At 41.7% G+C, this 12,989-nt stretch overlaps 1 long non-coding RNA gene across 2 annotated transcripts in view; it reads right to left on the bottom strand.

The window, feature by feature from the left end:
- Window positions 1-12,989, bottom strand: part of LOC147257685 (uncharacterized) — an 82,166-nt gene that overhangs the window by 59,780 nt on the left and 9,397 nt on the right. Inside the window, exon 1 of one of the 2 annotated variants that reach the window (XR_015117487.1) lies at window positions 9,946-10,075. The exons of the other annotated variant lie outside the window; for it this stretch is intronic. This is a non-coding gene — a long non-coding RNA (uncharacterized LOC147257685). Of the gene's footprint in view, window positions 1-9,945; window positions 10,076-12,989 lie in introns of those variants that run through there. 2 annotated transcript variants of the gene reach the window in all.

Here is a 12,989-nt window from a genome sequence, read left to right on the forward strand (position 1 = left end):
TGAGGGATCAATCAAGTCCTGAGACAGTAGCCCCTAAATGCTAGCAGCGCATCTGTTTTCAAAAGCAGCACATTCAAGCAATAGTGTTTTTACTTTTTCAAACTAATTTTATATGGTGGATCAATTTGTACTTTGAAGCCAAAACACCTATTTTCATCAATGCTACATTTGATGGTGAAATACCATCGTGTGGATTTGTGCATTTTCATCTGTTGAAATTCAGATCATTTTCTAAAGCTACTTTGAAGTTATAAAGACAAATCTCCTCCAGTTGGTTCTCTGCAGGTGAACTGCAACTTTTATCTTGCAGCAAGACAAGCTCAAATTATTCTGGTTTGACATCAGTTTTTACTTATTTTATGCCTTAAGTTTGCAATAGCCAACTGATAGGCTGCATTTACGAAATATAGAAAGGGAGCCAAAAAAAAGGCAATCATTAATTGCAGGTCTGCGACAGTAAATTCTGGCCAATATGAAAGTCAGACATGCTTCTCGCTGCACTGACCCACCCTGATGATCTCACCACAATCAGGGGACAAAAAGGTAGAGCAAGAGGTGCAGCTTCTCGGGGTGCAGCTTCTGGGGCTCAATCTCTGGATGTTTCCTCAAATCCTAAAACTCTGAGGTTTTCAAAGAAACTTCAACCTTTGTGTCACTGACAGTGGGAGAACCCCCATGGGCCTCTACTGTGTTTTGTAGTTTTTAAGCCATTTTATTATTTTATATGGCGTTAAAATAAATAAACATGGAGAATATCTCCCAATTGATTAGTGCTAAGTCCTGAACATTGACATAACCTGGCTCCGCCCCTGGGTCAAACTCCTTCCAACTTTGGCAATCAGTGTTGGCACTGCATGAAAATCACAAGGCACAAAATCTTTGGGTGTAATTTCTAGGCCAGATAAATCATGATCAGAGTTCCATTATTGTAGTTATTATTATATTTATAGTTTACGATTATAGTTATACTATGAGTAAAGGTGAACAGGTGATTTCTTAAGCAAATTTAATTTGAAACATGAGCTGAGACCAGGCACAGTCTTGAATGAAAAAAAAAAAAATCAAGTTATTGTGGAGTGAGGATTGTAGTTTTCCTGAGGATCAAAAGGTGAGTCGGGCTGAACTGACAGATCTGAAGTCCTGGGAGAATCCTGGAAACACCACATCTGCCTGCAATGAAGACACGGAACGGGACACTGAGACAGAGGCTCCCACGGTTCATCTATATGTGTCCATGAGTATATGTGTATTGTTTGTGTGTGTGTGTGTGTATGTGTGTGTGTGTGTGTGTGTGTGTGTGTGTGTGTGTGTGTGTGTGTGTGTGTGTGTGTGTGGTAACTTTGGCACTCTGGACCTTGCAGCTGTGGTACATCACAGAGCCAGTGGTCCATGTCAACATCAAGGAAGCATGGGTGTGTTCCACATGCTAATGATAGCAGATGAGTGAGCGCAGTTGTTGCCTGAACTCTCCTGTGAGCCATAGAACAAGAAAAAAAAAAAAAACCTACAGCACTGCCATTTCACAGAATGACAATATCTGTCAGACAATGTGACATGACTCGCTGAGATACATCACATGGCGCCGCGTGTAAATATTGGGTCTGGTTCTCGCCTGGTTTTCCTGTCGTTCCGTGTGGTTTCTGAGGTCCACTTCAAAGAGGGGAGTAAAGCACAATGCCAATGAGGCTTAATTAAGACACTTTAGCGAGCGATCACAGTGGGCAGATGGCTTTCTGTAGTGGATCCAAGCTCAACCACGGGACATTGTGAAGTTGAAAAGAACTGCCAAAGGGAGCTCTGCAAGAGGGCTTCGCTCCTAACCAGCAACACTGGTGGAGGGTCAGGGCAAGTCTGGAAATAGACTGTGTGTGGGTGAAAGGAGGGCGGGGGGGGGGTGAAAAGAAGACCATTAAAAGAGAAATTAAAGGGATATGGTCAAAAAAATTTTGATAGTTATTACACATCTTGTTAAAAAGACAACAAAAAACACAGAAACATGCTGGATAATTTGACGAACGTGACCAGGGAATTCCTGGATCTGTATTTAGCCAGTGTCCCCACTCAATATGGCTGTCGTCACTCTCTCTCTCTCTCTCTCTCTCCATCTCTCTCTCTCTCTCTCTCTCTCTCTCTCTCTCTCTCTCTCAGCCCTGGAAGACATCGTGGCACGTCTCATTTCGAGCTCAGCGTGATTGTCAATCCTCAGCTGGCCTTGCTCCAGCAGCAGACAGATCAGTGGATTATGTAAACTGGAGGGGCCTTGAGCTAAGAGTTACTCAGAGGTGTGATTTGACAATCTATGTGCCAAACCATGGCCCAGCCTTCAATACATGCAATAGATGTTAGTGATCACATATCCAGAGGGGCAGAGAGAGAGAGAGAGAGAGAAAGAGAGGGAGAGAGAGAGAAGCGAACCAATATTTTTGTTCTGTTTACTCTCATAGCTTCTTCTTCTGCTGTGTTGCTTTTTCATTTATGGGAGCTAAAGGGAGGTGGGTTGAATAAAGGATGGGTAGAAACAGGCGAAAAGCTGTGATTTATCTTCAAGGTAAGAGAGCTATAAAGAATGTTTTTTTTTCTGTGAGTGTTGTTGCACAGATAAGATAGTGCTGATTGCCTGTGGTTATTCTTTCACACACCACAATTTCAAATAGGACTAAATTGACAGTGTAATAATCAAACAGGTGAGTGACATACAATCAAAATCAGTTTTATAATAAAGCAAATGTCTAAATAAAATTACTTTACATGTGATATCATTTTGACCATTATTGTAGCGTTTATTCACATTCCATGATTAGTTTTTTTTTTATCAAAATAAGAGCCCAAAATAATTTATTCTAAAACTTTTCATCAAGATGTGAATAATTTATTAAAAAAATATTGTAGATTTCAGTTTGGTAATATGGCTGGGGCCACATACTGATGCATACAATGCAAACCCAGCTAGTTAAACTGGTTAACAGGAGCGTCAGACTAGCTACATGCAGCCAAATGTTCACGGACTGCATGACCAATAACTGGCAGTAGAAAGAATATGAAGGGAAAAACAAACCCTAAATGTTATACTTTTAACAGTTTTTGCATTACACCTGAATGTCTACATGGACGTTCCTCTCATTACTTATTTTGCACCAACATGATCTCATGAACTTGTAACAGTCTGATTTCAGAGTCAGCCTTTTAAAACACCATGAGGTAGGTAATATTCATCATTCATCGGTGACAATGAGCTCCTTCTCTGTTTTCAAGACAAAACATATCAACCCTTTATTGCAAGAAAATGTGCTTCGTGATCAGGTGACAATTCCACAATTAACTCATGATCTAATAAGCTTTCTTCTTTGGCGGTTTGTTGACTAAACAGGGAAATAATGGTCAGTATTTGATAGTATCGACTTTCAGATTCTTTCATTAAAAGTTTGCTCACAAACGTGAATAATGTGATCTTTTATGTGTAAATATGTACATCCAGTGGAAATCTTGATATATTAAATTTGGCTTTTGATTTAGAAGTGATTTTTTTTTTTTTTTTTTACTATCAAATGGCGTGGAGATTATCACAGTAACATTATGAATGCTTCCCGGTGACCGCTACACCTTAAATATTCTAAAACAAGCGATATAGTGAACATATGCACATCCTGTATATGTGAGTATTGTTTGTTGATGCAGAATGATTATTATGGCTCAAAACTCTGCTTTGAAGTTGCTGCGGTGACAAGCCCCTGAGCTGAGGATGAATGGATGAACATGGGCATCGGCAGCCCTGCCAGCGTGGTGCCCATTCCTTTGAAACCGCCAAGGTAAACGTATGCGTTGCGCTATTTTCATCCTTTCCTAGCTGTCAACCTAAATCTGCCTCTCCAACTGGTCATTTTTATCACTTGCCAAAACTGCCAACTGGTGATAAACTTTTAAGTTAGTTTTAAATTTCATTTCCCTAGAGTCAAAGCTAGCTCTCATCGGCCAGAATTTCCAATGAATTGCCCAGGGGCAAAATTGTTTTGTTTCCCCCCTCCGCTCCCACTCACGTAGAAAAGAAACAAATAAATTGGAAAAAAGACTAGGAGAATCTTGTAGAGTAGAAACACACACGGACAAAGAATGCAGTCAAGAGTTCTAGCTATCTGTCTATCTATCTATCTATGCGGAGGAAGAGTCAGGCAGTCGTAATGGCGAGGCAGCACTTGTTAGAGAGGTAATATCAGGGTATAAATAAATCCTCTGTATCACAGATGGGGGAAAGAAAGAGAGTGAGCATAAAGAGAGCCATCCATCAGTCTCCCGGGGGAGTGGGACAAATTAAAGCCCATAAAAGGGCCTCATTACTGGGGGCAGCTCTCCTGTCTCAGCCTCCCTCATCCTTCCACATCACCTCTCTCTTTCTCTCTCTCTCTCTCTCTCTCTCTCTCTCTCTCCCTCTTTTACACACACACACACACACACACACACACACACACACACACACACACACAACATCATAACCACCGCCACTATCAGGAGGAAATTATACACATAAAACACTAAGGAATCCAGTGCTGCTGCTAATATGTCCATATGACAATGTCCACGGGCACTCGCTGATTCATTCTATATTATCCCGGTGAGCACATACACACATGTGCTTTGCATATTGTGTTTTAATTGATTGTTATAGCAGGTGATGAAACCACTTTATGACTGTTTTCTTGCTTGGTTCGAGCACCTTTTGATCATTCGGACTTGTGAGGGCTTACACATTTGCATTTTAATTGTTGTTACTCAGTGTTAGGTGCAAAACACAAGAGCACTTGAACCTTGGAACCCACAGGAAGGCTTAATGAGAGGGTAATTATAACTATATTGCATTTATTTAACATGACAATCAGACCTGAGCAAAGTTGATGGATATAGAATGTTGCCATGCGGAAATAATGACATGTAATAATACATAACAGGTCATTGTCCTCATGGGACAATGACCTCTCAAGCTTCTCTCGTAAAGTTAAGACATTCTCTAATGTTTGAAAAGAAGAAACAAGTGCTGTAATGTCCACACCTCTTGAATAAGGAGATATTGTTGTAGGGAACATATTACTGACCTCAATTTTATGGTCACACAGACACAATACCTCAAAACTTCTTCAGTGCAAAAAAACCAACATATTGGAGGCCCTCCTCATGAAACAATTACAAAAGTCCATGACATTGATAGAGTGTAACTTACATATTTATGCACGTGCACAAGTTAAAAACAAAAGAGGTACCAGGTAGCACATGCAAATTATTCTGGAGAATGTTGCAAAACAAATGCTTGTACATGCAAAAGGCCAATGTAGGTTTGCGTGGCTGACACCACTGCAGGATTTAAGTGCCACCACTGAAGACCAGAACAAGGAGGAGGAAGAAGAAAAGAGAGAAAACTGCACTTGCTCTCATCCCACCAAACCCTTGTCTTCTCCCTCTGAAATTAGCCAACAGACTGGTTATGTGCGGCCTCTTATTTCATTACAGGCCTCAGTGTAAATAAAAGAAATTTGCCATCAATACAAGCTAAAGTATCTGCTGAATCCCATGAAATCGCTGACATGAATTATTGACAGTCTAATGGGAACCGCTGAAATGGTGCTGGAGTTGAAGCCTGAGAGCAACCGTGGATGGAGTTGAAGCTTTAATATAATATCTATTTCTGTGTCTGTATGACGTGTAACAACCCCCATACTACCAAGCCGCCCCCCCCCCCCCCCCCACACACACACACCCTCTAACAAACCTATCACCTCTTCAGGAGCACGCACACGCCACTAAACACCTAATCCGACAGCAACCTTTAATATAAATCACCCAGGTTGAGTTAACAGATGGCCAGAGGACTTTCAGGGCACAATTAAAACGTTGAGTGAAACTCAGTGCCTGTTTACTCTGAGAAACCTTGTCAAATTACATGTTGACATCCCGTATTACGGTAGTGTGAAATGAGAAGGCTTGATGGGATCTAAATCAGAGAAAGCTAGATGAGATGGTACAGCTCTTGAGGGGATTCATTCCAGCATTTGCCCGCGGAGACGCTAGAAAGAGGCCTGTGTAACATCTCACTTTATTTTCCTCAACGCAATGTGAGGCCCCACTTTCTACTTTTGTCTTTCAGCTCAAATTCACACACAAACTGCATACTCAATGATTATTTGCATTAAATTATTAATATGCCAATGGTAACTGTGCTGGGCTTTGGAGTCGGTGCAACCAGCGCACATTCTTTCAAGATGAACATGGCAAGAAGGAACTTCAGAGATGGTAGCCCTCATTTAAATCAAGTAAGAAAAGAAGACAGTATTGATTCCATGCTCTCTCCCGCACATAGTTTGGCTTGCCTTCCAAAACATTTTTTTTTTTTGTGCAAGGGGGGTCCCTATAGAGCTCAAAACAAAGAGGACAGACTTGTTTGAGGGTAATACTCTTGTGCACAGTGTAAGGCATGCACTAACAAGAATGAGCTGACTGAAAAAAAAAAAGATGTTGCAAACTTTATCTGTAGTTGTGAAGCTTCTACCACCGTGGCCGCACAATCAGGGACAAAATAGGAACAAGTCAAACAATAGCATACCTTAATATATGCCTTACACTGAGACAATATGTGGAGAAACTTCAGGTAATGGTAAACAGCAACAAAACAAAACAAAAATCTGGCACAATTCCACCCTTCAGCGTGGCAGCATTTGTGTTTTAACCCATTCTGAATTTGACGTATTCCCCCCCCCCCCCCAAAAAAAAACAACAACCAGGAATCATTTCTCCATCATCTTCACAATAATGTAAACAAGTAAGTTTGAAGGTTTGCAACAAGACAAAGCCGTGTCTGACTCGCTCAGCTCACGATCAATAGAAAGGAAAGAGACACGAACTCTGGAGTCTAATTGATAGTACGCTTGTGACTGCTACCCTTCAGAGAACAAGAGCTTATTATTGATGATTTGACACATTTTGATCTCTACACATCCAATCGCAGGGCTTCTGCATCAGGGTTTGTTTATGGATTGATTGATCAAAGGGACCCGCGTGTCTCTTTGTTTGTTTCATGTATGTGTACAGAGGGACAATGGGGCTTTTATTAGGGAAAACTGTAATTGTGAGTTCATTTGATAAACACTGAACAGCTTTGAGAGAGGACTGGCCTGCACTTACTGCACCGTGTAAATGAGTAAAGCACCTGATAGATTTCTGATGGTTTACTCATTTGTGTATTTGATCAGGACCACTTCAGTTTAGAGTGATGCTGCTGGATGATAAAAGGAAGCTTGAGTACCAATAGAGCTAATTCAACCCTGACAAACCATTATACTTCACTTTTTGATTTTAGTTTGAGTCATATTCCATAATTCTGATGGTTCAATTATAACCAGCCATTTACACAGAGTTCTGCATATGTGGCATTAAAAAAATGGCATATTACACCTTGGTTGTTGATGCAGAACCAACCAAAACCTTTCACTGTTGCTCCAGCTGGTGATTTGACTTTATGTAATATCCCAGCATCGCAAAATAGAGGTGCAGCACACAAGCATCTGGGTTGTGACTGAGCTTTACACCAGACTGCTCTCAGTCACTCTTAGTGCAGTGTAATTATACAAAGAAAAATTCACGTACCATGATTTTTTTAATTAAACTTGAGCCATGAGAAAATTTTAGGAATTTTCCCAACTGTTTTTTAAATTTTTTTTTTATTTACAGTCGTTTTTCTCACCCTAACTGAGTGTTTTGTTTGTGCACGCTTAGATACAAATGGTGGTGTAGCAGCCATGCAAAGTGCTAGCTTGCCGTCGGGAGTAACTCAATTCAGGTAATGTCGTTATTTATGTTGGTCTTTGGCGTGCTACTGTAGTAGCTAAACTTATAATTGACATCTGGCTATTTTAGTGGGAATATGCTTGTTACACATGTCGGTTTACTGAGTGTCAGACTCCTGCAGTTTTAAATGAGTGTAATCCTGCTGGTTTTCTCTCCTTAAAGCCTCACTTTTTCATTTTGGCAGCCGATTAAACGTCCTGTCCAACCACACAGCAGCTTTTAGACGCTATCCACCTCTGATAGTAGGGGGAGTTAATAATGTCCGACCTCTACATCAGGCAATTTAGAGCGATGAATGGGATTTGATTACATTCTCTCTCTTGGCATACATTACAATCAAATCTTATTTTCAGAATACCTGAGCAACTGAAATACAACTTCGATACAATCGTAGGTTAGGGTGCACCAGTTGTTATAATCAACAGAAAAAAATTAAATAACCCCATGAAAGTAAATCTGAATCATTTCACACAATCATGGAGGAAGTTTGTTTGTTTTGAGTGTGTGTGATCACATCGAACAAAGATACATTGACTTAGAAGCAGAAAAGATCTGTCAGTTTCTGTCTCTCTCACACAAACACACACACACACAGACTGAACATAAATGTCTTTAAATAGATGGAGGGACTGCTAGGCCATGAATACTGCATGTACAGTATGTTTAAAATCCATACGGTTTATGGAGGATCACAACCTACAGACGCTTCCTGCTGGCAGGGCTTTGAGAAACCGGAGTAGTATGATTTGTACCACTGGCACTTCATAAAGCATTTACCAGTCAACAATCCTGTGAACTCTATATTCACAGGCAGAACGTTTGATAGACAGGGAGACGGGTTTGAAGATGAGGGAGGTGCAGAGGGCAGAGGATCACAGTTCAGATGCTAACTGCGTGTGCATGTTTAGGTACAGGTAAGATATACCCATGTATTCGGACATATATATTTTGTGGACTGCAGTCTTGTGTGTGTGTGTGTGTGTGTGTGTGTGTGTGTGTGTGTGTGTGTGTGTGTGTGTGTTTCCTAGTCCAGGTCATTAGAGGCAGCTTGCTGTGCCCTGATTTGTGCATTCACAGTATGTGAACACAGCAAGGGATTGATTAGTACTTTGCGTGGCATTTCACACAGGTCTCATCTCTCCACCTTCATCCTCTTCTACCACTCAAACAGGTCTGCAATACACGATGGCCAGAGATATCGAGAGAGCAATGCTGCAAACAAGCTGAGAAGTAACTTGCCAGCGAGAGTTACTAAATGGAACGTGTGTATTTTTGCTGGGAATGGTTCTCCCTTCATTCACACTGGTGCATCCTGTATAAATTCACCTCACTTTATGACTGAATTTAAGAGTTGAATGACTTCACCAGTAAAGCTACACACTGCATTCTCTCATCAGTGGGCCAATCAAACACCAGTTCAACTTTCAATTCAGTTCATTTACGGAGCGCTATGTCTGCTGTAATTAAATGTACATGTCAATATTTGTTATTGATTGTAAATGTATTTCTGCTGCAGCTTTAAATGTCATCTGCATGTTGTTTTGCACAACCATTTCATCTATGATCTGACAGTACTCATTGGATTCACTCTTGTGAGCATTGGGCCTTTTTCCTACCGGCGGGTCTCACACGATACTAGGACTCTATGGACTGTGCCATCAAGGGGTGCTGATCATGACGCTGGCTGTGGCTAGCACTCGAATGAAAGGTGCTGAAAGGTCTTAAGGTCCCTCTCAATCCAACGGATTTATGACAGTCCATTATTCAGATCACTTGCTAAAATACAGAATATATCTTTGCATATTTTTGTCATCACAAAGGACAGACATCTAATAAAGAAAGACTTTAAATTTGTTGTTTTTCTACTTTTAGCTACCATACATTGTACCATGTCTCTTGTTTTCATTATAAATTATTAATCCTCTTCTGAACTTGAAATGACCAGATAGTTAAAGTTTTACTGTACGTGGTTTTGCATACTTTGAGAGCATTAACTGGTAAACCAGTCTATTCTGTGAAAAGACTGGTGACCAATGAGGAGGTTGAGAAGTTCTCAGGACATCACAAACACCAGAATGTCCTTCAAATGATTCGCATGTTTCTTTATGGATGTGTCACCTTCAGAGCTGGGTTCTGATTCCGTTGGATGAATCACGTTTAACTGGAACCGATGTTGACCAGCCGGGAGATGACACACAAACGCCAGTTGCTGGTGTCAAGTGAAGTCAAACCCTTTGCTACACGGCTCTCCAACCACATCCACAAGAGTGATCTGCAGACTGACACTGTGTAACAAATGAAAATGGCTTGTAAGCACAAATTATATCCAGCACCGCACTGTAAAGAGGGTACAAGGGGAGAGGAAATCAAGTGTGTCTGTTCAATTAACATTCAGTGGTCTATTTACATAGGCAAACCCAAAGTGAGTGGCCCTTAACACAGCAAGGTGCTCAGGAAGCTGCTGGAAGCGTTGAGGGTGGAAAGCTGAAATCAGCAGCTCATGCACAAAAAGAAAATCTGTCTGAAACTACACAAGAAACAGAACATGTCTTTTAATGAAGCAACCGTGGTCCTCGGTCATAATTTTCAAAGAAGCAGCCAAGATTAAAGTCAAAGGAGTCTCCCAATGGCTTCAAGTCTGCACTGCTTTGAAAAATACCCCCAGTGTACAAAACACCCACCCCCCCCACACCCATCCCACCACAACCTCCCGCCCCACAACCATCACCTCCCCCCTTTTTTCGCCCACCCCATCTTTCTCTCTTTCACTCTTCTTGGTCTGTGTTTCTTTCTTTTCCACACTTGAGCCACCAATTCTCGCCCCTGATCCCATCATTAAAAAGGCTCAGGCAGAACAAGGGGGCTTTTTACGTGTGTGTGTGTGTGTGTGTGTGTGTGTGTGTGTGCGCGCGCGCGCGCTGGCATGTGTGTAAGAGAGCAGCACAGACAGACAGACAGAGACAGGCTGACAGACCTGGGCCTGCCGAGCGACGTGGCGCTCACTCTTTAAGTGCAACAGACACCTCCTCTCCGACTACAGAACTAACACTCTGCCACGTGCACGCACAATAGGATGAATAATTGATCGGCCTGGGGCTTCACGTGTTAAGAACAGAGGAGGCGTGCCAGTAGCGTTTCACTTCAAATTTGTATTGTCTTTAGTCTCCGCCAGCCATCTACATTTCTAACACCTGCCTCAGTCAGATGTGCGTGGTGCACTAGCCCCGGAACTATCTTTCATCTCACACACACGGTTACTGGAAGAAGAGGAAAAAACACACACTTTCAAGTGATCATTATCTAGTAGGGAAACCAGGACACAAGTTCGATAGCTTCCCTCTTTCCTCCCGCCTCCACCGGCAGTAACCTTTGTTAGATCCTTTCAACACCTGCACCACTTTTTTTCAAAACAGAAAAGAGACTATTCACTTGTGAAGGTTTTGCACCTTAACGGTTAAACAATAAAGTCGACTTAAAGTATCAGCATCAGGTTATACAGACATAAGCGTCTTCTTACATCTTACTTCTGGCGCTTTTATTTCAACCGAGCTTTTACTTTAATAACACAGCTGACGGTATTCTATATTTTCTAATCATCCACAAACTCCACACAAGGAGGAAACCATCGATTGTTCAAAACAATTACAAACACATCACTGAAACGCACCTCCGCAACATGTTCCCTCATTAAATGCAGATAATTTCAGACAAACATGCAAACCTGCATCCATCCAGCATTCATAACCCCTCACTCAAATTCCAAACGTGTTCATATAACAACGTGCAGTGTAAACAGTGATGATTTGGTGATGCACATCAAGGAATTAAGTATAAACATGTTCTGTAAAGCCATCTGCATGTTGTTTAGAGGAATAACTGCACATGAGCATCCTCATGTGTTAAACATCTGCACACTCCGGCCATGTTAATTGCAAAAAACGTGTATCTGCTTTTAAAAGTGGTGTGGAAACACAAAGACAACCCTAACTAACGCTTTCCACTTCGGTGCTTCTCTTCTTCGATTGTGGCCTTCTTGAAAGCAATACATCCCTGCATAAGCAACGGCAAGTCGCCAATCACAGCGCACACACCAATGACACCATGTGCAATTCACAGGTTACCTTTTTGAACCCTTCGGATGTCTGCTTTTGTCTTTTGACCTCATGTATATGACACAATCAAGGTAATAATTACAACAAGGCATGTCACTTAAGTTAATTTCAAGGCCAACTTTCAGCTTTAATTAGCTTTATTCCAATCCTCCATCACAGCAATCATAGAAAAATGAAAGCACGGTAACAATTTTTTTGTTTAGTTTTTGCTGTATCAGCTGACTCTCAGACACATTTTTTTTTCTCCTGCATTTGCACTCCTTTTTCTCTTCTCTGACCTGCCAGAATAAGAACCTTAAGCACTGGTTGCTGGCCTACTAGACACAGGCAAACTTCATAGGCTAAAAAGCTAGCAGGTCATGCTGAAAATGCAAACCTTTCAGCTTTTGGTACAGTGTGTGACACTGTGTAGAGCTCAGTGATGACATAAGCATGCTCAGACCAGGTCAGGCCCGGAGCAGCGGGAGCACAGACCAGCAGGAGGAGAGGAGGTGGTTGGGCTTCAGAACGGTACAAGCCAGCCAAGCCTGGGGTGACAGGGGCCTTGGTGAGGTAACCACACGGATAAGACTTTGAGCCAAGAAGAAATCCCGTCCATAGCTGCCCCGTTGAAACAAGTACAACATTATACTCTCAGCTTTGGTTGAACGCATCAGACAAATGAGAGAAACTGAACTTCTAAAGCCAGACTAGTTTTTTCTCTCATCTTTAAGTTAAGCAGAGCTAATCTGCTGCTGGAAGCACCGCCACCAGGTGAAAACGCCTATCAAGCGTAAAGATATGCGCGGTATGGATCTCTTCATCTAACTCTTGAGAAGTTTAAGGTACTCTGAGCAAGAGGAAGTTCTTTCCAAAAGTGTGGAACAAGTTCCATCTCTGCTTTGACTTGCCTGCCAAGCTGTTCATGACTATGTAATGCCATCATACATTATAAAGTCCTGGCCACGATTGAAAACGGCAGTCAAAAACAACAAGTGATCAAAGATCCCGAAGTTGACTGAAGAGAAACTGAGATGGCTTGACCATAAACATACTCGGGCTCCCTGGTGG

Source organism: Aulostomus chinensis, chromosome 8 (genome assembly GCF_037954235.1).
Source record: "Aulostomus chinensis isolate RoL2024-O1b breed Wild chromosome 8, RoL_Achi_v1.0, whole genome shotgun sequence".
NCBI lineage: Eukaryota > Metazoa > Chordata > Actinopteri > Syngnathiformes > Aulostomidae > Aulostomus > Aulostomus chinensis.